This window comes from Macaca mulatta, chromosome 19, assembly GCF_049350105.2.
Source record: "Macaca mulatta isolate MMU2019108-1 chromosome 19, T2T-MMU8v2.0, whole genome shotgun sequence".
Lineage (NCBI taxonomy): Eukaryota > Metazoa > Chordata > Mammalia > Primates > Cercopithecidae > Macaca > Macaca mulatta.
Genome location: NC_133424.1, coordinates 24,453,691 through 24,476,585, shown reverse-complemented (window position 1 = coordinate 24,476,585; position 22,895 = coordinate 24,453,691). Strand labels below are relative to the sequence as shown.

Here is a 22,895-nt window from a genome sequence, read left to right as displayed (position 1 = left end):
TTATTCATGTTACTTTGTAGGAGTCAGTAATCACTTGCTACACTTGTTCCTTTTCTGTGGCACTGCAGTCTCGCTGCTGCTGGAACATTTTTCTTTGATCTCAGCAGACTGAAACTCTCATTCCAAAGTATACCACCATTTCTGTCAGCACTTTATGTCATGAGAGACAGAAAACAGTGTCAAGAAAAGCCCCTAAAAGCCAGAAATGACAATGAATGTGCCAGTATCTTACCTTTCTTTTAAAACAGAAATCAAGAGTTTGCAATTTACTTCTAAAGGCACTATGTTATAGTGGGAAGCAGGAAAAGCTGTGTTGGGTTAATTTAGACTTTTCTTTTTCTTCTATGTGGTTTTTTGCATTGTGCTCATCTGGAACACTGCACACACTTAACTGATTTATAAATTTCCCACAGATGTATTTTGGTTTGTATGTTTTTCTTACATTTAAATGTCTGTGAAAGAATTAGGGTCTGTGGTATTTTTGCAAAACCATCTTGTTTATGTAGGTTGTATAATTTTATAGGTAAGATTTTTAAACTATATTTATATAGTAAGTGGAGTAAATTATTTTAATTTTTTTTTTCCAGGTATATGTCCTCATTTTGCTCAAGACATTTGGCCAGAGCAGGGCATGGAAGATTCTTTTCAAAAAGTAATACTAAGAAGATTTGAAAAATGTGGACATGAGAACTTACAGTTAAGAAAAGGTTGTAAAAGTGTGGATGAGTGTAAGGTACACAAAGAAGGCTATAATGTACTTAACCAGTGTCTCACAACTACCCAGGGCAAAGTATCTCAATGTGGTAAATATATGAAAGTCTTTTATACATTTATAAATTTAAACAGATATAAGATAAGACATACTAGAAAGAAACCTTTCAAATGTAAAAATTGTGTCAAATCATTTTGCATGCTTTCACACAAAACCCACCATAAAAGCATTTATACTACAGAGAAGCCATACAAATGTAAAGAATGTGGAAAAACCTTTAATTGGTCCTCAACCCTTACTAATCATAAGAAGCCTCATACTGAAGAAAAGCCCAACAAATGTGAAGAATATGGCAGAGCTTTTAATCGATCCTCAAATTATGCTACACATAAGATAACTCATACTGCAGAGAAACCTTACAAGTGTGAAGAATGTGGCAAAGCATTTAGCCAATCCTCCACACTAACCATACATAAGAGGATACACACTGGAGAGAAACCCTGCAAATGTGAAGAATGTGGTAAAGCATTTAGCCAACCCTCAGCCCTAACCATACATAAGAGGATGCACATTGGAGAGAAACCCTACAAATGTGAAGAATGTGGCAAAGCATTTGTATGGTCCTCAACCCTAACTAGACATAAGAGGCTGCACACGGGAGAGAAACCCTACAAATGTGAAGAATGTGCCAAAGCTTTTAGACAGTTCGGACACCTTACTACACATAGGATAATTCATACTGGAGAGAAACCCTACAAATGTGAAGAATGTGGTAAGGCATTTATATGGCCCTCAACCCTAAGTAAACATAAAAGGATTCACACTGGAGAGAAACCCTTCAAATGTGAAGAATGTGGCAAAGCTTTTCATCGATCCTCAAATCTTACTAAACATAAGATAATTCATACTGGAGAGAAGCCTTACAAGTGTGAAGAATGTGGCAAAGCATTTATATGGTCCTCAAACCTTACTGAACATAAGAAAATTCATACTAGAGAGAAACCCTACAAATGTGAAGAATGTGGTAAAGCATTTAGCCGATCCTCAGCCCTAACTACACATAAGAGAATGCACACTGGAGAGAAACCCTACACATGTGAAGAATGTGGCAAAGCTTTTAGCCAATCCTCAACCCTTACTGCACATAAGATAATTCATACTGGAGAGAAACCCTACAAATGTGAAGAATGTGGCAAAGCTTTTATATTGTCCTCAACCCTATCTAAACATAAGAGGATTCACACTGGAGAGAAACCCTACAAATGTGAAGAATGTGGCAAAGCTTTTAGTCAATCCTCAAATCTTAGTACACATAAGATAATTCATACCGGAGAGAAACCTTACAAGTGTGAAGAATGTGGCAAAGCGTTTAATCGATCCTCAAATCTTGCTACGCATAAGATAATTCATACTGGAGAGAAACCTTACAAGTGTGACGAATGTGGTAAATCATTTATCTGGTCCTCAACCCTTTTTAAGCATAAGAGAATTCATACTTGAGAGAAACCTTAAAAAGGGTAAAGCATGTGGGAAAGCATTTATAAGTTTCTCAACCCTTACTGAACATGAGATAATTCATACTAGAGAGAAACCTTACAAATGGGAAGAATGTGGCAAAGCATGTATATGGTCCTCAACGCTAAACATAAGAGGATGCACACTGGAGAGAAACCCTACAAATGTGAAGAATGTGAAAAAGCTTTTAATCCTCAAATCTTACTAAACATTAGATAATTCACACTGGAGAGGAACCTTACAAGTGTGAAGAATGTGGGAAAGCTTTTAATCGATTCTCAAATCTTACTACACATAAGATAATTCATACTGCAAATAACCCCTACGAATGTGAAGAATGTGGCAAAGCATATGATCCTCACCCCTAAGTAGACGTAAGAGGATGCACACTGGAGAGAAACCTTACAAATGTGAAAAATGTGGCAAAGCCTTTAAATGTTCCTCAACTCTTACTAAACATAATTCATACTGAAGAGAAACCTTAAAAATGTGAAAAATGTGGCAAAGCCTTTAAGCAGTCTTCAATCCTGAGTAACCATAAGAGAATTCAAACTGGAGAGAAACCCTGCAAATCTGAAGAAATGTGGGAAATCTTTTAACCTGTCTTCAACCTTTATTAAACATAAGATAATTTCATACTGGAGTAAAACCCTACAAATGTGAAGAATGTGGCAAAGTGTTTTTCTAGTCCTCAGCCCTAACTCAACATAAAAAAATTCATGTTGGACAGCAACCCTACAAATGGGAAAAAATTGGCAAAGCCTTTAACCAGTCCTTACATCTCACTACAGATAAGATAACTCATATTGGAGAGAAATCTTATAAGTGTGAATAATATGGAAAGCCTAAAAAAGTCCTCAATTCTTAACAGATATAAGATTATTCATACTGAAGACAAACTGCAGATCTGAAAGATATGCCAATGCTTTTGACAGCACCTCAAACTTTTCTAAACAAAGAAAATCATGCTCCTGACAAATCCTAGAAATGTGAAGAATGTGACAAAGACTTTAAATGATTGTCAACAATTGATTGTGGGTAAGATAATTCATACTGGAAAAAACTACCACTGTGAACAATGTGGCCAAGCTTCTAACCAATGCTTACAGCTTATTGCACCAGAAAGCGTTTATATTTGAAAACAAATGTACAAATATAGACAAAGTAAAAAAACCATTAATACCTGCTCACATCTTACTCAAAATCAAAGAGTTCATACTAAATAAAAGCATTAAAAGTCTAATTACCATCAAAAGATAAGAACGTATGTCTTTAAAGTGCAGAAGAGTATTTATTTTGAAAAAGCATTACAAATATGAAGAGGGTTGTAATACCTTTACTTGTATCACAGAGCTTATTGTACACATTTTGTACTACAGGAAAACCCTGAGGGAGTTATTAAAATTTTGTTCAGTATCAGGGAGTTTATATTGAAGAAAACCCTACAAATATGCTGAATTTGGAAAAACATTTTTTCAAAAACTACAAATTATAAAACACCAAAGAGTTCATACTAAAATATATTTTTGCAGATGCATTAAATATGAAAGATGTTCAATCCAAAATTAAGTCTATGTAAATATCAGGGAATAATTCACGGTAGAAATATCTAGGGCACTCAAACTTTAGACATTACACTAAATCAGAGTGCTGAGTGTAGGAAATAATACGAACTAAAGTTTGTGTAAGCATTAATTGTGTATAACTTTAAAAGAAGTAGAATTTTTTTGGAGAGTTATAATTACATTCAAAGTATACTTTTTTTTTGAAAATACAGAATTTTTTAAAAGCGAATAATAATGGAGTTAAACTCTTAAATTACTTCATGCTGTTTCACCATTCCTAGTGTATTCACATGTGAAAACGTGACTAATTGTTGCTGCATAAAAGATATGAGAGATTCTTTTTTATTAGGTAGGTATTATTTGTGACCTTTTCTATGGAAAGGTAAGGACCTTAAAATGTAAGATACATGATGAAAATTTAAGTAAAGAGGCTCTTTGGGTTAACATAATATTGAGTTATGCATGAGGTAGGTGTTCAGAGTAATATTTTTCTGCATCATTATGAAAGAAAAGCTTTCTTATTTAGTTAACATTAAGTTAGTAATATTGTACTTTTATGGAATAATATACATTATATTTTAAAATTATAAATTATGTGTGAACTTTTTAATTCAGCATTTTTAACATGTTAAATACTATCATGAATTCATTGAAGCATTATGCCACTAACTTTAACCTATTCCACCTTATTCAGTGGTGTAGGTAAAAGATGGTAACAATACACTATTTGGTAAGATAATGGACTGAGATCTCTAGTAATCTTTTTGCCAGTGGCTTTAAATTGCCAATAAATTAAAAAATATTGTTCCTATAGGTTAAATTTTATTCTTATTTTTACATTCAAATTTATTTTTCTTAATTTTTGTGGATATGTAATATGTGTATATGTTTATGCCATATATGGCATATTTTGATACAGGCATGTGATATGTAATAATCACATCAGAGGAAATGACATATCCATTACCTCTAGCATTTATTCTTTGTATTACAAGCAATTCAGTTCTTCAGTTTTAGTTATTTTTAAATGTACAATTAAGTTGCTATTGACTATAGGGTCATTTTTATGGTCATAATGAAAATTATATACAAACCCAAGTAAAATCCATACATTTCTGTGTCCTGAATAAATATTTTTTAAAATTTTAATATATTTTTATTTTAACATGTGGCCTCTGGCTGCAAGCATATATGAACTCTTAGTATTGATTTACATGGAATTAAATATACAGATCTATTAGTCTAAAGATAAATCTTAGGTGTAAATAAATTATGTAGTGTGTTTGTGTTAGTGTATGTTTGAAACTATTTTTAGCCCAAAAAAAGTAATATTGGAACAAAATAAATCATTTTAAGAAGGTGTCTAATTTACTAGAGAGAAAACAAAAATTCTCAAAATTACTGAAAGTAAGTCTATGCTCTCTGCTTTGTATTAAATTTATTACGGTATAACTTTTTGGTTTATGCTTCAGAGTCTCCCCATGCAAAATACCTGTTTTAATTTGACTGTTACTCATGTTAGACCCATAATTTTTTGTTTGTTTGTTTAGTAGTTTTTTTCTTTTTCTTTTTCTTTCTTCTTTTTTTTTTTTTTTTGAGATGAAGTCTTGCTCTGTTGCCCAGACTGGAGTGCAATGGTGTGATCTTGGCTCATTGCAACCTCTGCCTTTCGGGTTCAAGCAGTTCCCCTGCCTCAGCCTCCCAGGTAGCTGGGATTACAGGTGCCCGCCAATACGCCCAGCTAATTTTTGTATTTTTGGTAGAGGCAGGGTTTCACTGTGTTGGTCAGGCTGGTCTCGAACTTCTGACCTCAGGTGATCCACGCACCTCGGCCTCCCAAAATGTTGGGATTACAGGTGTGAGCCACCGTGCCCAGCCTGTGTAATAGTTTATGGAATATTCATTATGTGAGCTGGTCTGTAAGTATAATAATAATTTTTTTAATTTCATTGTGCCATTATTTATTGGGGTACAGGTGGTATTTGGTTAGATGAGTAAGTTCTTTAGTGGTGATTTGTGAGACCCTGATGGACCCATCACCTGAGCAGTATACACTGCACCATATATGTTGTCTTTTATCCCTCTCCCTTCCTACTCTTCTCCCCAAGTCTTCAAAGTCTATTTTATCATTCTTATGCCTTTGCATCCTCATAGCTTACCTCCCACATATCAGCAAGAATATATGTTTGATTTTCCATTCCTCAGTTAATTCACTTAGGATAATAATCTCCAATATCATCCAGGTCATTGCAAATGCTGTTAATTTCTTTTTGTGGCTGAGTAGTATTCCAACATATATGTACATGTCATAGTTTCTTTATCTACTCATTGATTGATGGGCATTTTGGTTGGTTCCACGAGTCTGAAATTGTGAATTGTGCTGCTAGAAATACGGATGTTCAAGTATCTTTTTCAAGTAGTCAGTATTTGGGTTTATTTCTGGGTTCTCTGTTCCATTGGTCTATGTTTCAAATAATGACTTCTTTTCCTGTGGGTAGTTACCCAGTGGTGGGATTGCTGGATCAAATGGTAGTTCTACTTTTAGTTCTTTAAGGAATCTCCACACTTTTTTCCGTAGCAGCTGTACTAGTTTACCTTTCCACTAGCAGTGTAGAAGTGTTCCCTGATCTCTGCATCCAAGCCAACATCTACAGTTTTTTGATATTTTGATTATAGCCATTCTTGCAGGAATAAGGTGGTATGGCATTGTGGTTTTGATTTGCATTTCCCTTATCATTAGTGATGTTAAACTTTTTAAATGTTTGTTAGCCATTTTTATATCTTCTTTTGAGAATTGTCTATTCATGTCTTTGGCCCACTTTTTGATGGGATTTTCTTTTCTGACTGATTTGTTTGAGTTCACTGTAGATTCTGGATATTAGTCCTTTGGCAGATGTATAGATTGTGAAGATTTTCTCCCACTCTGTGAGTTCTCTGTTTACTCTGCTGACTGTTTCATTTGCCATGCAAAATCTCTTTAGTTTAATTAGGTCCCAGCTATTTGTCTTTGTGTTTACTGCATTTGCTTTTGGATTTTTGGTCATGAAATTTTTGCCTAGCTAATGCCTAGAAGGGTTTTTCCAATGTTATCTTGCAAATTTTTATAGTTTCAGGTCTTAGGTTTAAGTCCTTAATTCATCTTGAGTTGATTTTTGGTATAAGGTGAGAAATGAGTATCCAGTTTCATTCTCCTACATGTGACTGGCCAATTATCCCAACACCATTTGTTGAAAAGGGTGTCCTTTCCCCACATTATGTTTTTGTTTGCTTTGTTGAAGATCAGTTGGCTGTACGCATTTGGGTTTATTTCTGGGTTCTCTCTTCCTTTGGTCTATGTGCCTATTTTTATACCAGTACCATGCTGTTTTGGTGACTACAGCCTTATAGTTTGAAATCAGGTAGTGTGGTGCCTCCAGATTTGTTCTTTTTGCTTAGTCTTGCTTTGGCTATGTGGGCTCTATATGAATTTTAGAATTGTTTTTTCTAACTCTGTGAAGAATGATGGCGGTATTTTGATGAGGATTCTGTTGAGTTTGTAGATTGCTTTTGGCAGTATGGTCATTTTCACAAATTTGATTCTACCCATCCATGAGCATGGGCTGTGTTTCTATTTGTTTGTGTCATCTATGATATCTTTCAGCAGTGTTTTGTAGTTTTCCTTGTAGAGTTCTTTCGACTCCTTCATTAGGTATATTCCTAAGTATTTTATTTTTGTTCAGCTATTGTAAAAGAGGTTGAGTTCTTGATTATTTCTCCATTTGCTTGCTGTTGGTGAATAAAAGAGCTACTGATTTTTTTACATTAGTCTTGTATCCAGAAACTGCTGAATTCTTTTATCAGTTTGAGGAGCTTTCTGGAGGAGTCCTCAGGGTTTTCAAGGTAAATGATTTCATCATCAGCAAACAGGTACAGTTTGACTTCCTGTTTACTGATTTGGATGCTGTTTATTTCTTGTCTTATTTCTCTGGATAGGACTCCAGAACTGTGTTGAAGAGGAGTGTTGAGAGTGGGCATCCTTTCTTTTTTCTGTTCTCAGAGGGAATGCTTTCACCTTTTCCCCATTCACTATTATTTTGACTGTGGGTTTGTCATAGATAGATTTTATTACATTAAGTTGTGTCGCCTGTATGCCAACTTTGCTGAGAGTTTTAATCATAAAGGGATGCTGGCTTTTGTCAAATGCTTTCTCTGCATCTATTGAAATAGTCATGTGAATTCGTTTTGAATTCTATTTATGTGGTGTATCACATTTGTTGACTTGTGTGTGTCAAACCATCCCTGCATCCCTGGTATGCAACAAACTTGATTATGGTGGATTATCTTTTTGACATGTTGTTGGATTTGGTTAGCTAGTATTTTGTTAAGAATTTTAGCATCAATGTTTATCAAGGATATTAATCTGTAGTTTTCTTTTCTGGTTTTGTCTTTTCCTGGTTTTGGTATTAGGGTGATGCTGGCTTTACAGAATGAATTAGGGAGGGTTCCTTCTTTCCCTATCTTGTGGAACAGTGTCAAAACGATTGGTACCAATTCTTTGAATATCTGGTAGAATTCTGTGAATCTGTCTAGTCCTGGACTTTTTTTCTCGGTGATTTTTAAATTACCATTTTAATCTCACTCTTTGTTATTGGTCTGTTCAGGGTATCTAATTCTTCCTCATTTAAGCTAGGAGGGTTGTATTTTTCCAGCAATTTATTCATTTCTTCTAGGTTTTCTAGTTTATGTGTGTAAAGGTGTTCATAGTAACCTTGAATAATTCTTTGCCTTTCAGTGGTGTCAGTTATAATATCTCCTGTTTCATTTCTCAGTGAGGTTATGTGGATTTTCTCTCTTCTTTTCTTGGTTAATCTTGCTAGTGGCCTATCAATTTTATTTATCTTTTCTAAGGAGCAGCTCTTTGTTTCATTTACCTTTTTTATTTTTTTCTTTCAGTTTCAATTAGTTCTGTTCTGATCATGGTTATTTTGTTTTTTCTGCTGGGTTTGGTTTGTTCTTGTTCCTTGAGATGCGACCTTAGATTGTCTGTTTGTTCTGTTTCAGACTTTTTGATGTAGTCATTTGGGGATATGAACTTTCCTCTTACCACCTTAGCTGTATCCCAGAGGTTTTGATCGGTTGTGTCATTATTGTCATTCAGTTTGAAAAATTTTTATGTTCCATGTTGATTTTGTTTTTGACCCAATGCTCATTCAGGAGCAGGTTAATTTCCATGTATTTGCACGGTTTTGAAAGTTCCTTTGGGAATTGATTTCCAGTTTTATTCCACTGTGCTCTGAGAGAGTGCTTGATGTAATTTCAATTTTCTTAAATTTACTGAGGCTCGTTTTAAGGCCTATCATATGATCTATCTTGGAAAAACTTCCATGCGCTGTTGAATAGAATGTGTGTTCTTCAGTTGTTGGATTAAATGTTTTGTATATATCTGTTAACTTCATGTGTTCCAGGGTAGAGTTAAATCCTTTGTTTCTTTGTTTACTTTCTGTCTTAATGACCTGTCTAGTGCTGTCAGTGGGAGTATTGAAGTCCCTCACTCTTATGGTGTTGCTGTCTATCTCATTTATTAGGTCTATTAGTAATTGTTTTATAAATTTTGGAGCTCTAGTGTTAGGTGCGTATATGTTTAGGATTGTGATGTTTCCCTGTTGGATCAGGCCACTTACGATTATATAGTGTCCCTCTTCGTCTTTTTTAACCACTGTTGCTTTAAAATTTGTTTTGTCTGATATAAGAATAGCTATCCCTGCTTGCTTTTGGTGTCCATTTGCATGAAATGTCTTTGTCCATCCCTATATGTTATTTGAGTCCTTGTGTTAAGTGAGTTTCCTGAAGACAGCAGGTGAGTTCTTATCCATTCTGCAGTTCTGTCTTTTAAGTGGAGCATTTCCATTTAGTGTTAGTATTGAAATGTGAGGTACAATTACATTCATCATGCTTTTTGTTGCCTGGATAGTTCGGTGTTTTTTTTTGGTTGGGGAGGGGAATGGATTCTCACTCTGTCGCCCAGGGTGAAGCGCGGTGGCTTGATCTCGGCTCACTGCCACCTCCGCCTCCCAGGTTCAAGTGATTCTCCTGCCTCAGCCTTCTGAGTAGCTAGGACTATAAATGTGCACCACCACGCCCAGCTAATTTTTGTATATTTAGTAGAGATGGGGTTTCACTCCCATCTCTAGAAATTCAATGGCAATAAATATTGTTGCCCAAATATTAAAATCTAATATCCAGGACCAATTTTAAATTCAGTAGTATTGGATAGCAGAGCTACAGACCCAGAAATGTAAAATATGTTCTAAATATTCTAAAGGTTCTATCATAAAACAGTATTTTGGAATTAAATATCTAGAATCTTTCATAATATTTTCTCTACTGAACATGGTACTAGGTTGGTAACTGGAGAATCCTAGCAAGTCATGTTACTTTTTTCTAACAAAACGGGCCTTACTGTCTCTAACTCTGATCTGATCTCCTGCCTTGAGCAAATAAAAGAGCCCTAGAATGTGAAGAGACATGAGACAGTAGTCTAAAACTCAGGTAGGTAAGCATGAATGAAGCAGATAACACAGATGAGAGGTTCAAAGGTCAAAAAGAATGCCAGACCTTAAAATGTGGTATGGGATGCTCTGCTTCAGTGCAAAGATTTCCTAAAAAGCCATTTTTTTTTCTCTAGCTCTCAAGTAGGAACATTTTTGTCCCATATCCTTAAATTCTTTCTAAGGACTCTACTTCCTATTTAGTGATTTTCCTTTGAGGGTACCGTGAGAACTAAACTCCTCTTTATGGCTTATAACGTACTGCGTGGTATACCTGCTCTTCCATTGCTTTGGGGGAATATAAAAATATCTCTGAGTATTTTTGAGGAACTGCATGTTAGGTTATTTCTTAAGTTTTCCCATCATGTCTGAAATGTGTGAGAGCAGTGGTGATATTAAGATTTGTTTCAGAAATCTCAGGAACAACAATGACAGATGTTACTTATTTCTCTATTTTCTGTTTTTGATATTAGCAATCCTAACACAGTTCAAGTGATAGGTCATCATTGTTTTCATTTGCAATTGCCTGTTGGTAGGTGATATTAATCACTTATTTTATATACCTATTGGTCATGTGTATATATTTGCTGGCAAAATATTTTTTGAGTCTTTTGACCATTTTTCAGTTGGATTTTTATTGTTATTATACTTCTCTTTGCTTTGAATTTCCTGTATAGTTTGAATATTAAGCTTTTCTTGTATATATGGTTTGCTATTGTGAGCATGCAATAAATATTCAAGTATAGGTATCATTTTCTTATAATAAACTATTTTTCTTTGAATAGATACCCAGTGATGAGACTTTTAAATCAAATGCTAGCTCTATTTATAGTTGAGATTGAGCATTTTTGTCATGTGTTGGCTATTTGCATGTCTTTATTGAAAAATGCTTAGTAATGTTATTTACCCATTTTTCAATGGGATTCTTTATTATGATATTTTTGAGTTGTTCAAGTTACTTGTAAAATCTGAATATTACTTTCATTTTGGCACATAGTTTGCAAATATGTTCGTTTATTCTGTAGGTTGCCTGTTTAGCCTGTTGATTTTTTTTTTGCTGTGCCAAAACTTTTTAAAGTCCCATTTGTCTATTTTTAATAATAACATAATAAATAATATTACAATAATAGTTTTCTTTGTTGTGTTCTTGCTTAATGTTGGTATCAGGGTGATACTGACCTCAGAGTGACTTAGGAAGAATTTCATTATCCTCAATTTTTGGGAAGAGTTTCAAGAGGATTATTACTCTTTGTACATTTGTTAGAATTTGGCTGTGCATTTTTCTAGTCCTAAGCTTTTCTTTGTCAAGACATTTTTAATTACTGACTCAATCATGCTACTCATTAATGGTTTGTTCAGGTACTCTATTTCTTTCTGGCTCTATCTTGGGAGGTCGTATGTTTCCATAAATTTATTTATTCTAAGTTTTCAGGTTTGTGACTGTCTAGTTGTTTATAATCATTTCTAGTGATCTTTTGTATTACTGTTGTATCCATTGTAATGTCTATTCTTTCATTTCTGATTTTGTTTATTTAGATCCGTCTTCTGTTTGTGATGAATCTAGCTAGCAATTTATCAATTTTGTCTTTTTGAAAAACCAACTCTATTCTGTTGATCGTTTTTATTGTTTTGGTCTGTATTTCATTTGGTTCTGTTCTGAGTTTTGTTATGTTTTTCTTCTTCTAACTTGGAATTTGTTTTGTTATTAATATTCTAGTTCCTTGAAGTGTGATGCCAGGTCCTTAATATGTAAGCTTTCTACTTTTTTGGTGCAGGCATTTAGGCTATAAACTGCCCTCTTAGTACTATATTTACTGTATCTCACATTTTATTATATTGTGTTTCTATTTTCATCTTTTTTTCCCACAAACTTTTAATTTTCATCTTAATTTTCTTTTTGAGATGGGTTTTACTCTGTCACCCAGGCTGGAGTGTAGTGGCACAATCTTGGCTCACTGCAACCTCTGCCTTCCAGGCTCAAGCGATCTTTTTATCTTAGCCTCCCGAGTAGCTAGGACCATCGGTGCGCACCACCACATCTAGCTATTTTTTTGTATTTTTTGTAGAGATGGGGTTTGCCATGTTGCCCAGGCTAGTCTCAAGCTCCTGACCTCAGGTGATCCACCTGCCTCAGCCTCCCAAAGTGCTGTGATTACAGGTGTGAGTTACCACCCCTGGCCGTCCATGTTAATTACTTCATTTACACAGTGACTGTTTATGAGTATGTTGTTTAAATTCTTTGTAAATTTATAGTTTCTGAAATTTCTATTGATATTGATTTATAGTTTTATTCTGTGGTCTAGGTAGTTGATATAATTTTGTTCTGGGGATACTTTGTTGATTTGCCAACTTTTCTATCTCAGTGGTCTCTCTAGCGCTGTGAGTAGAATGTTAAATTTTTCCACTATTATTATATTACTGTCTATCTCTTTCTATAGGTTTAATAATATTTCTTTTAAAATCTGGGTGCTTTGATGTTGGGTGCATAGATATTTAGAATTGTTATATCCTTTTGCTGAAATGATTTCTTTATTATTGGATGATGACCTTCTTTATCCTTTTTGTTACTGCTTTTTATTTAAAGTCTGTTTTACTTGATGTAAGTATAGATATTGCAGTTTGCTTTTGGTTTCTAATTTGTATTACTATTTTCCACCATTTACTTTTAATCTACATGTGTCTTACAAGTCAGGTGAGATTCTTATAGGCAACATATAGTTGGATCATTTTTTCTTATTCATTTTATAAATCTGTACATTTCAATGAAGGATTTCATTGATTTATATTCAAGGTTAATATTAATATGTAAGGTTTTGTTACTGTCATAATGTTAATTTTTGTGTGTGTTTTTTTTCTTTTTATCTACCTTTGTGGTTTAATAAAGTTCTGTCATGTTGTAATTTGATTTATTTCTTTTCTCTTTTGTTTTATAAGACCTGTTAGTTTTATACTTTTATATGTTTTAATGATGGTGAATATTAAACTTTATTTTTATACTAGAAATCCCTTGAACATCTTTTATAGGCCCAGTCTAGTGGTAATTGGTTTCCCTAGCATTTGTCTGTCAGGATAAGACTTTATATTCTTCGTTTGTGAAGGTTAATCTAGCTTGATGTAAATTTTTGGCTGGCACTTTTCTTGCAACACTCTAAAAGTGCCATCCCATTCTCTCCTGATCAGTAAAGTTTCTGCTGAGAACTCTGCTTTTTGTCTGATGTGGTTTTCTTTATTTCATAATTACTTCTTTCACTTTCACTTTCACTTTAGATATTCATCATGTGCCATGATGAAGTCTGTTTTGCAATGTATTTTGCTGGTGATTGCTGAGCTTCCTGTATATGTATGTCTAATTCTATTGGTAAAGTTGGGAAGTTTTCATCAATTATTTTCTTAAATAGTTGTTCTAAACTTTTTGGTGTGTTTTATTCCTCAGAAATAATGATAATTTTTAAGTTTAGTCACTTTATATAGTCGCAAACATCTCACAGTCTTTGTTTATTCTTTTTTATTCTTTTCTCCTTATTTTTGTCTGAGTAGATTTTTTTAAAAAACCTCTTTGGTGGCAGTCTTACACTGCTGGGGTCATCAAAAAGGAAAGGGAAATAGAAGGGAACCGCCAAGCGGATATTGAAGCAAAAAGAGCCGCAAGGCAGGACCCTCCATTAGAAATGCTTATAGAAGGACCCCTAGTATGGGGTAATCCCCTCTGGGAAACCAAGCCCCAGTAGTCAGCAGAAGAAATAGAATGGGGAATCTCACGAGGACATAGTTTCCTTCCCTCAGGATTGTTAGCCACCAAAGAAGGAAAAATAATTTTGCCTACAGCTAATCAATGGAAATTACTTAAAACCCTTCACCAAACCTTTCACTTAGGCATTGATAGCACCCATCAGATGGCCAAATTATTATTTACTGGACCAGGCCTTTTCAAAACTATCAAGCAGATAGTCAGGGCCTGCAAAGTGTGCCAAGAAATAATCCCCTGCACTGCAGGCCATACATTTCAATCTCTGTATCTTTAACATCCTTGTTAAATTTGTCTTTTCCAGAATCAAAGCTGTAAAGCTACAAATCATTCTTCAAATGGAGCCCCAGATGCGGTCCATGACTAAGATCTACCATGGACCCCTGGACTGGCCTGCTAGCCCATGCTCCGATGTTAATGACATCGAAGGCACCCGTCCCAAGGAAATCTCAACTGCACAACACCTACTATGGCCCAATTCAGCAGGAAGCAGTTAGAGCGGTCATCAGCCAACCTCCCCAACAGCACTTGGGTTTTCCTGTTGAGAGCGGGGACTGAGAGACAGGACTAGCTGGATTTCCTAGGCTGACTAAGAATCCCTAAGCCTAGCTGGGAAAGTGGCCACATCCACCTTTAAAGACGGGACTTGCAACTTAGCTCACGCCCGACCAATCAGGTAGTAAAGAGAGCTCACTAAAATGCTAATTAGGCAAAAACTGAGGTAAAGAAATAGCCAATCATCTATCACCTGAGAGCACAGCGGGAGGGATAATGATCGGGATATAAACCCAGGCATTCAAGCAGGCAATGGCAACCCCCTTTGGGTCCCCTCCCATTTTATGGAAGCTCTGTTTTCACTCTATTAAATCTTGTACTGCAAAAAAATAAAAACCTCTTTAAAGGTCTGAAAATTTGGGCCGGGCACAGTGGCTCACACCTGTAACCTCAGCACTTTGGGAGGCCGAGGTAGGTAGATCAGCTGAGGTCAGGAGTTCAAGACCACTCTGGCCAACATGTTGAAACCCCGTTGCTACTAAAAATATAAAAATTAGCTGGGCGTGGTGGCAGGTGCCTTTAATCCTGGCTACTCAGGAGACTGAGGCAGGAGGATTTCTTGAACCCAGGAGGCAGAGGTTGCAGTGAGCAGAGATTACACCACTACACTCCAGCCTGGGCAACAGAGTGAGACTCCATCTCAAAAAAAAAAAAAAAAAAGGCTGAAATACTGGAGAATTATTGTGTTTCTTTGAAAGTATCATACACCTTGCTTTTCTGTGTTTCCTGTGTCTTTGTGCATCTTTATGTTGATTTCCATACATCTAGAGGAACAGTTCCTTCATTTTCTTTCTGAATTTACATTCATTGGAGAAAGCTTTTTTTTTTTTACGTTATTACCATGATGTTTATTGCATGGAGCCATTTGGCTTTACTTTTGGGTTTGTGCATAGGAAAGACTGTATAAGTTTCTTGAGTATAAGCATATATATATATATGTGTGTGTGTATATATATGTGTGTGTATATATATATAACCAACATTGTATTGGCTTAGGAATCATCTTTTCTCTTAGGTTGATTTTTAAATGTAAGTCTCAGAAAACAATTTATCTATGTTGTGTTGTTCATTGAGGGCCACGTACTCCTGATGTAGAAGGGTGAGAAGGTAGTAGGGGGTGTATGATGACAAATTACTTAAGAGTTATAATGTACATTATTTGAGTGATGGATACCCTAAAAGTCCTGATTTTATCACTCTGCAATCTATGCATGGAACTAAATTACACTTGTACCCAACACATTTATATAAATAAATTAAAAACAGCCACTACTAAGAGTTTGCTATCTTGCTTATTCATACATAAAAATACTTTACAAATGTTTGCTATGACATTAACTATTATTGTTACAGGAGTTGAAAAGAAATTATTTAGGCAGATAGAGCAAAACAGTCCTTGATAAAGTTTTCTTTTCAATAAAAAGAAGTCCACAAATTATTATTATATATATATTTTTAACAAAGAGCAGCCTGTAAAATTGAGCTGCAGACATAGATAAGCAAGCTGGAAGCTTGCATGAATAAATGCCGGCAGCCATGCTGCAGCTTGCTCTGCAGTGAATGCCAAGAAATAAGTATTCAGACAATTACAGCTGAACAGGGAGGGGAGCAGCTCCTCCAAGAGAGTGCTGCTTTAAGATTCATCTGCCAAGTACTTATTGAGAAGGCTAGTTGAATTACAGTTTAGACAAACAAGAAACATCCACCATGTGGCTATTTGGGGTCGGGTCATGAGGCACATATGGCCTTATTACATCTAAAAGCACTCAAACCACATTCTTAGGAGGCTGTGTTTAGCACTCCTTATCACACATTCTGTTCCTTGTCCTATTTTCAGGGTCAAGGAATTAGTCTCATGCACAAACATACACACAGTGCCTCAGTATTTTTCCATGCCTTGACCTCAAATGCCTTGTAGATAAGCTTGAATGTATTGTTGTACACTCCACACATTTCCCCCTTCTTTAATTCTTAGAATGTGCTGATTATCCAATGTAAAGTAAACTTCTATCATTCTTCCCTGGTCGTAGTTGGGTTGAGTGGCCACACAAAGCCATTTGCAGATGCCTAAAAGATACACAAAAGAATAAACATAGCGACCACCACCCCAATGCGTATGTTTAGCCCAGACAACCAAGTATTTGGGTTCAACAACTGAAAGTCTTCTTGTAATAACTGAAGGGTATTTGTTTGTAATTGCTGAGACCATCACTTAGGCTGTTTATTTAACTTACACTAAAGAGTAGAAACTTAAGAAGACAGGTAGTGGTGGTAAGCCCCATGTAGGTGTGCCTTCACTCTCCCAGGTATATTGGGAGCTATTATATGGCATAAGTGTGACACTGATTGAATTATATTGCTAATCACAATGTAAATTTTGACGGGTAATGAATGCCTGCTGTGGATCCCCTAGCCATTCAATGACAGCTTCAAGGGCCACTAGGTGAGATTAAATATTTTTATCAGTATTTACTTGTTCTTAAAATTCATGGGTTACATTGTATACCATGTGGTTCACCACTGAGGCTGTATGAATAGATTCCATCAAAGAGACAGCTGCAGTAGCAGCAGTTGTTAGTATAATAATAGCTGAAACTAAAAAGGCAATTAGAGAGGCCAGACATTTTTTTTTTTTAATATGAGACAATGCTTTTCTAAATAACTGCAAAATAGAATCCCCTTTCCAGTTCTGGGTTGGATATACAGGGAGCCACAATCCTGACCACCATTTTAAAATAATGACATAGGGCCGGGCATGGTGGCTCACGCTTGTAATCCCAGCACTTTGGGAGGCCAAGGCAGGCAGATCACGAAGTAAGGAGTTTGAGACCAGAATGACCAACATGGTGAATCCCTGTCTTTACTAGAAATACAAAAACTAGTTGGGCGTGGTGGTGCATGCCTGTAATCCCAGCTTCTTGGGAGGCTGAAACAGGAGAATTGCTTGAACCCAGGAGGCAGAGGTTGCAGTAAGCTGAGATCATGCCACTGCACCCCAGCCCATGTGGCAGAGCGAGACTCTGTCTCAAGAAAAAAGAAAGAAAATCATGACATCGTTTATATTTAATTGTGTAACGTTTTGATGAGACAAGCATGTAGCATATCAACTACTGGAAGAAACAGAAATACTATAAAAGGATTGATTCTGTTCTATGTTAGGAATACCCTGCCCAAACAAAAGTATGTAGGGGTGCATAGCACAAATCAGGACTGTATCAGTAACATTATTGTGCAAGGAGAGGGTGTAGTTGTCACCACTATAAATGTAATCACTTTTATTATGAAAGAACCCATTCAAAAAAGGGAAGACCTAGTTTCCAAATTTGGATATGCACAGGGCCTAAAACTTGTTCCCCTTTCGATTGTAATATTCGTCCTGAAAGCCCACACTCTGACCAGGTGATGGAACTATTGGCTGGACTCCCAAATCCAATAGTCTGATTTGCAGACATGGGATCTCCAAGGGGTCCCCAATCAAGTAAGGTGCCACTATCAAACAGGTCCTTGACGCGGCACAGGTTGTCTGCATGGGGACCACTGGACAGCCTCAAACTTATATCGCCAGTCTTTTCTCGGATGGCATATAGGAAGATCAGGCATTTGTATAATTTCATTAGAAACCTCAGTAAGGTTACTGGTAATGGCAGAAATAAAAGTCAAGTTTGTGGGCTTAACATCCCTTTTGAGCTGATAGTAAAGATACTCCTGAGGAATGTGAGTAATACACTTATGTGCCAATGTAGAGAAACAAAGGGGAGGATTGCTAGACAATAAAGACAAGGAGTCATTAAGTTTAATCCATCCCAAATTTTCAGTGAGGGAGTAGGGGGCATCCATCGACCTCCCATCCAAGAAGTATTATTAGATGACAAAGGCGGGTCAGCATCCCACCACGTAATAACATTGGAAACCGAGGGATTCAGAACATGACTCCAATAAAGATGTTCTTGAGCTAAGCCCACCTGGCAAAGAACAAGAATTACCAGCCACCCCAACATCCGTGTCTGTCTTACTTTCTCAGAAGCTTCCCCAATTACCGCCAGATACATAAGAAATTGGTTCTCTGCAGTTGCAGGGGTTCCCATGGATGCAAGCCAGATAGTTCCCTGTTGGTCCCTATCTGGGTAATGTCAGGTGCTGTCCCCAGGTAATGTCAGGTGCCTTCCAAATCATCACTGTCAGTTTTGGTCGATTCTCCAACGACAGGTCCTTCATTATCAGGAGGGGCTTTCTTCAGTGGTCTCTAACTCATAATATGGCTTCACTCATTTTATGGGGATCCATTCTAGTCCTATATTTCATGAAACACAAACCGCACCTCAACTCCATTGCAATGCCTCATAAAGTCCCTCCCAATTCCCTGTACAAACGTCTCAAATTAACATCTTTCGTTTTGTGACTTCAACCAGTTTCATCCTACAATCAATAACCATCTGGCCATCTTGTCCAATATTCAAAAAATTGAGAGTAAGATTTTTGCTATCTGTTCTCAAGGAGAGAGCTCCCATATTCCCTTTTTCATTTATTAAGATATACTTTAAGGGTTTGATGAGCTTGTTCAACAATGGCCTGACAGGTCGAGTTATAAGAAATACCAGTTTTGTGTTGTACGTGCCAAAGTTGCAATGCATATAAAAACTAGTGCTAAGATAGCAAGGACCATTATCAGTTTTAATAGTCTGTGGAGGGCCTAAGGTCATAATAGATTCAAAAAGATAAGCAATTCATCTTTAGTTTCTTCTCCAGTCTATGGAGTCACGTATATCAGGCCCGTATAAGTGTCCACAGTAACGTGGAGAAATTTAAAGCGTCCAAAAGGTGGATGCTGAGTAATAACAGTTTGCCAGGTAGCATTAGGTACCAGACCTCATGGGCTGGCACCAAGTCCCAGTGATAAAAGGGACAGAGAATGCTGTTGGCAATCAGGACAAGTTTTAATAATCATGCAAGCTTGATCGAGCATTAAATGAAACTGTTGTTTAAGACTGTGAGCAGGCTGGGCACAGCGGCTCACACCTGTAATCCCAACACTTTGGGAAGCTAAGGTGGGTGGATCACCTGAAGTCAGGAGTTCGAGACCAGCCTGACCAATATAGTGAAACCCCGTCTCTATTAAAAATACAAAAATTAGCTGGGCATGATGGCATGAGCCTGTAATCGCAGCTACTCGAGAGGCTGACACAGGGGAATCGCTTGAACCTGGGAGGTGGAGGTTGCAGTGAGCTGAGATCGTACCACTGCAGTTCAGCCTGGGCAACAAGAGTGAAACTCCGTCTCAAAAAAAAAAAAAGACTGTGAGCATTCTGATGAAAGAAGAAATGATCAGCTTGAGCTTACAAAAATGCAGGAGAGTCTCCAAACCTCATCTGTGTTTGTACCAGAGCATCAGCTTGAGTGTTCCCTTCTGACAAGGGACCAGGTAGCCCAGAATGAGAGCGAATATGTGTGATATAAAAAGGTGACAATGGGGACAAAGGAGCTCATGTGTTGTGAGAAACAGGGTTAGTAGGGGTTCTTTAGTAATGCCTTTTAAATGTGCGAGATCTAAATGAGTAATACTATACACTGCATAAGCAGAATCACTAATTATGTTCATGTCTTGGTAAGGAAAAGTTTGTAAGACCAATATTAGGGCACCTAACTCAGCCTGTTGTATAGTTTTGAAGTGTTCCTGGATTTTGTGCTGCCAATTTTGCATGGCATCTTGCCACACTATAGCTGACTTTCCCATTTTTCTTGAACCATCTGTAAAGACAGTAGTGGTGCGAAGCAAGGGCTCAGAGACAACAATAGATGCAAATTTAACAGGCACAGTTTGTAAAAAGTTCAGGAGCTTAGAGGCTGGTAAATAGAAACTGATATTACCAATAAAGTTGGTCATTGCAACTTGTCAATCAAGATCACAGGCTAAGAGAGTATGAAACTGTCCCTTGCTTAAAAGTAAGAAAAGAGTAGCAGGGTCATATCCTGACAATTGGATGCAATGTTGGCATCCCTTTATGAGAAGCTATTAAATCTGTGGTCTTTTTTAGGTGTTTTGAGGGGGTTACGAGACAGATAAAGCCACTCCAAAGGAGAAACATTTGTTCCAACTTGCCCAAGCATTCCTGTAGGGCTTTGAGGGGTATTAAAAATCAAAAGATTTTGATTTTTTTCTGTCTGTCTGTCAGGATCTAAACCCAATATGCACCATTGGGCCAAGACTTGCTCCACAGCCATAAGCTTTGCCTGTGCTAGCCAAGAGAGGTCTTGCAGTGAATTTAAAGCAGAGTCACCTTTCAGGGTGTCAAAAAGATTAGTCAAGTAATTTGCAGGAATACCTAAATAGGGACGTATCCAACTAATCTTTCGTAGGACTCGCTGTCATGTATTAAGGGTTAAGTGCTGTGGAAGAATTATTTTCGTAAGTTGTGGCCTGAGCGTAGTAGATAAAATAAGACTTCCTATATAGAGCCACAGAACCATCAGCTGGACTTTTTCTTGTGCAATAACGAGACCATATTGTAACATATGCTGTACTACCATTGCATGAAGTTGATGCAGTAATGACTGATGCTGAGCAGCTATCAAAATATCATCCATATAGTGGAAAATATTTGCCTAGGGGAAGGATTGATGCACAGGAAGTAAGTCTTCATGTACATAAAGCTGACATATAGTAGGGCTATTCATGATCCCCTGGGGTAGAACTGTCCATTGATAACATTAAACTGGTTGCAGAGTATTATAAGTGGAAACAATAAAAGCAAAATTTTCTCGATCCTCAGGATGCAAGGGTATGGTTTAAAAAAAAATCCTTTAGATCAATTACAATAAGAGGCCAGTCTTTGGGGATCATAACCGGAGAAGGTAATCCTGGTTGCAAAGGCCCCATAGGAAACATTACAGCATTAATAGCACAGAGGTCATACAATAACCTCCACTTTCCTGACCTTTTAAGAATGTTAAAATAGGAGTGTTCCAGGGACTAGTCCTAGGCTCAATGTGGCCAGCGTCTAGTTCTTGTACAAGACATTGGATGTGTTGCAATTTTTCCTTCTTAATGGGCCACTTACCCGCTCATACTGGGCTAGTAGTTTTCCACTTGGTGTTTGATAATTTTCAAAGGAGCAGTGGCCCTACCAAAAAGGCGGCAGGACAGAGAGGTTTAAGCCCCAGTGTTCTAGGGCATCTCATCCCCACAGAGAAAATGGAATCTCTTCAGATAAAGGGCTTAACATGGGTGATCTTGCCTTCTGGGCCCAAAAGTGGATGAATATGCCTACTTTTTTTAAAAAAACAACAACAACAACAAAATTCTGCTTTTTTATAAAACTTGATTAAAAATAGTATTTCAAACTGTACAGTCACCAGAAGTACACAGTTATCAAAAATGCACACACTTCACTTGGCATCTCCAGCACCTTCAGCTTTCTGTGCCTGGTCTGTTTTGGCATCTCCGTTTTCTGCAGGGTTATTCCCCTCCTTGCCAGCATCAGCTTTTCCCTTTTTCCCTTTGGGTACCGTCTCTCCCTTCTTTGCAGGGGCCTTTTTGGGCCTGGGCTCTGGCTTTGGAGGAGCAGGTTTAGCAGACAACCTCGCGGATCTTCTCTGTGGTTCGTCCTTCACCTTGGCTTTATCTCCTTTAGCATCCCCTTCAGCTTTTCTCTTGGGCATGGTGGCGACGGCAGCAGGACGTAGGTGCTGGACGCCGGATGCAGCGGCGCGCGGGCTTTGGTAGGTCTGGGGGTCGTTCTCGCCTCTTCTTCAGAATATGGCTACTTTTTAATGGCTGTTGATACCCTCCAACACCCATGATAGAATATCAGGCAGGAGAGGCCCAATCTGAAGGCCACTGTTTTTTAGCTGTTATAGTTTGATCAGCCACTATATCAATAATTCTCATAAACATAACTCCATTAATTGTTACTTCCAAGTATGGTCTATGACATGACACTGGAGTACTCCAAAAAACTTTCATCCCTGAGTGGCCGAATCCCGAGGCCCCACAGGTCTTCTGTTGAGCATTACCTTGAAGGTAAGGAATAAGAATAATCTGAGCAAGGCAAGTTCCTTTAGAGATGGTGTGGACTCCTGACACCTGTGCCATAATTTAATTTCTCCTAAATAGTGTGAATCTATGACTCCAGGGAAAATTTGAATTCCTTTACGTGTACTATAAGACCTTCTGATAATCAATCCAAATGTTCCTCTGGGTAATAGGCCATAGATTCCAATAGAAAATAGCTGGACCCCATCTTGCTCTTTAAGCACCATGTCTGTTATGACTCCGAGGT

At 37.1% G+C, this 22,895-nt stretch overlaps 2 pseudogenes across 2 annotated transcripts in view; one reads left to right on the top strand and one right to left on the bottom strand.

The window, feature by feature from the left end:
• Positions 1-14,955, top strand: part of LOC700285 (uncharacterized) — a 36,021-nt pseudogene extending 21,066 nt beyond the window's left edge. The window contains exon 4 of the transcript XR_001441329.3: positions 588-14,955. The product of XR_001441329.3 is annotated as an uncharacterized LOC700285 (transcript). The remainder of the gene's footprint in view (positions 1-587) is intronic.
• A 6,973-nt stretch (positions 14,956-21,928) lies between these two features.
• On the bottom strand, positions 21,929-22,306 carry LOC697705 (non-histone chromosomal protein HMG-17 pseudogene; annotated as a pseudogene). Its single transcript, XR_001441330.3, has one exon. The product of XR_001441330.3 is annotated as a non-histone chromosomal protein HMG-17 pseudogene (transcript).
• Positions 22,307-22,895: the final 589 nt, after the last annotated feature.